Raw genomic sequence first — 2993 nt, 5'->3', positions numbered from 1 at the left:
GCACCCAAGTCTACTCTCTGCTGTCATTGTTGGGCTCCAGCTTCGTATCTGCCTCTCCAGTTTCCTTCCCACGTTATTGCCTTGGCTGCACATGCTCGCTTGCTCCTTCCATGTGATCTTCCTTGAGTGAGTCAATCATATCTCTTCTGCCGACAGCCACCATGATGACTAATTTTGACTGTCAACTTGTCATACTTGGGAAGATTAAGAAATTGCCTCCATCAGATTGGCCTGTGGGCATGTCTGTTGAGGGCATTTTCTTGATTGCTGTTTGATGGAGGAGGGCCCGACCCAGTGTGTGTGGTGTTACCCGGACCATGGTCCTTCCTGTGTTGTGTAAGAAAGCTGGCCCTACACAGGCAGGAGAAAGCAACCTGGTAAACAGCATTTCTCCCCGCCGTCTGCTTCATTTGTCCCTGAAGAATTCCCGCTTTGGCTTCCCATGCAAATCTGCAAACTAATACTCTCCCTTCCCCTCCTCCCCCCCCCCCCCCCCCCCCCGTTGCCTTTGGTTATGGTTGTTTGTCATAGCAATAGAAAAGCAAAGTCTAACAGTCTCCCTTACCATGCAGGGTAAGAGCCGGCCCTGGCCTGGGCCTCTTCGGGAGAAGTGCGGAAGTACCTTCAGCTTGCCTCTGTCCACCTGAGTGCTGTCTCCTCTTCTCCCTTTTCTCAGTTCCAGGAGCCAAGCACATCTGCCGTCAGCAGTGCTTTCCCAGATGTCTTCAGGGCGGTGCTCCCCACTTCTTCGCACTCCAAGCCTATGCTCTCAGGCTGCCTGGTCCAGCCTTGTCTGGCTCACTGCCTTCCTCCTACTGCTCCTGCTTCCCCCCACGCCTCGCCATGTTCGACCTCTGCTAGGGTTCAGTCATTTGTATGTGCTCAGGCACTCTGGGAAGGGGTCTCTTCCTCCTGTGCTGATCTGAGTGTAGAGATAGTTCGTGGACATTGGGGAATGGATGAACGAACCTGGATTTATCCTGCTTTGGCCCTGTGCATAAGAGATGATGTCACCAGGAAGTGGCAGGAATCATTCTTAATTCAAGAATGCCACACTAGTAACAAGCTATAGAAATGATCCCTGAAAGTATAGTCTTAAGAATGCCACCACTAACAGGACACTTTTAAGGCATCTGCCAAGCTGATTGATGGTGTTTGGATGACTCACGGGGGGTACATTGGTGGGCTCCATGGTAACCCATCTGCTTCTCTTCTCCCATTGGTCCCTCTTTGGGAACAAGCCCTATCTATTTCATATCTAGAGACTGGAATGGAGACCTCCCTGGCTCCATTGCCCTCCTCACAGTTAATTATTCTTCAAAGCCTTTTGATTCCAGTTTGTACACAGTTTTCCTTTGCCTCCCCATGCCTACTGCCCTCCCCATTACCCTATCTGCCTCTGGTTCACCATCACAGACGCCCCTCCCCCATCACTTGGGCTCATTTGCAGCTAGAAGATCTGCTACACAGCAAATTCCGCCACTGTTTTGTGAGATCACAAGGGCTTCCTGTCCAGCTGCATTTGCTTCAGGCTCTGGCCCTTAAGACATCACCTGTCCTGTGCTTGCTCTTGGCTCACTCTCCTCTGCTATGCCCACAGGAACTCCTTATGCAGGGGGTCTAACCTGCTCTCTCCAAGATTCACCTCCTGGTCCTCTCCTCCCTCTGATATGCTTCACAGGAACTCCCTGTACAGGGGGGTCTAACCTGCTCTCTCCAGGATTCACCTCCTGGTCCTCTCCTCCCTCTGCTATGCTCACAGGAACTCCCTGTACAGGGGGGTCTAACCTGCTCTTCCAGGATTCACCTCCTGGTCCTCCTCTCCCTCTGCCCCACATTCCTCAGGAAGCTATCATTGTACTGGGGTGAATCAGGTTCTCCTTTGTGGTCCCTCTGCTTTTAGCCCCCCCTGGATTGTGGCCTTTACCTGCCACCGAACAGTGTCTGCCTAATCTATAGCAAGTGCCAGCAATATTTGCTGAATGGTTATTTGCCCATGAAAGAAATCTGTGTTTTCTGTGATTGGCCAATTAGAGGGGGGTTCTGGCTATGCAGTCTAAGCTGGTTTCAAATGTTTATCCTGCTGCCCCCCCCCACTGCTGTGGTTACAGATGTATGACACATGCCCAGCTAAAACAGATGCTTCTAAAAAATCTGTCAACATATATGTATGTAACACTTTGTGGACTCTGAACCATAGTTTCAGTCGGCCATGGATGAGAAAGTTCTGAGCAAATGTACATCTCTGCTGAGCACATACAGATTCCTATCATTGCCTAAGCCGTAGGACATAACAAGCATTTCTGTAGCACTAGGCATTATAAGTAGCCTGAGATGGTTTAAAAGGTAGTGGTGTGTGTGTGTACATGTGTATACATATGTGTGTGTGCATATGTGTGTACATGTTTGCATTGTGTGCACATGCATGTGCGCGCCTGTGTGTGAGTGTGTGTGTGTGTAGGTTAGATGCAAATACTATGACCTATTTATGGGCCTTGGAAGCCCATGTGCTTTGGGTACCTGGGGACAAGTATTTCTGGAGGATTTACTGGTGTCAAGTCCTGTGTGAGGATCCTGAACAGGTGCAACATTTTTGCTCTCAGAGACAGGATGGATCACCAGTAGCACCTCTGGCCACACCCTAACTCAGGGCAGAGTGGGCGCCCACTCTGTGTTGGTAGAATTAATGCCTGGAGCTTCTCTGTTGAGTGACACTCAACCCTCCGCAGGTTCCTTTCTGCCAATTGGGTTTTTACTCTCTAGTTTTAAAACAGCTTCATTTGGGACTTCGCTATTCAAGTTAACGGGAAGAGAGCCAGCCTCAGAGAGAGGCATGCTCGTGTTCATTGATTAGCTGTGGCAGGTGCTTTGGCATTTGAGGATACTTTTTCTTTCGTCTCCTCTGTGTTTATGATGCAGGATGGTGACCCACTTTGTCACAGGGAACTGTGAAGCATGATCGACAGATATTGGAGGTCAGAAAAGCAAAACAG

General features: G+C 49.8%; 1 pseudogene; it reads right to left on the bottom strand.

The window, feature by feature from the left end:
* Positions 1 to 1012: 1012 nt before the first annotated feature.
* LOC121433902 lies at positions 1013 to 1097 on the bottom strand (annotated as a pseudogene).
* Between the last annotated feature and the right edge of the window lie 1896 nt (positions 1098 to 2993).

The sequence above is a fragment of the Microtus oregoni genome, unplaced genomic scaffold (assembly GCF_018167655.1).
Source record: "Microtus oregoni isolate MIOR12 unplaced genomic scaffold, Mior012 000041F_ref0000270, whole genome shotgun sequence".
NCBI classification, from domain to species: domain Eukaryota; kingdom Metazoa; phylum Chordata; class Mammalia; order Rodentia; family Cricetidae; genus Microtus; species Microtus oregoni.
Note: the sequence above shows the minus strand (reverse complement) of the source record. Positions and strands in the feature narration are given on the sequence as shown.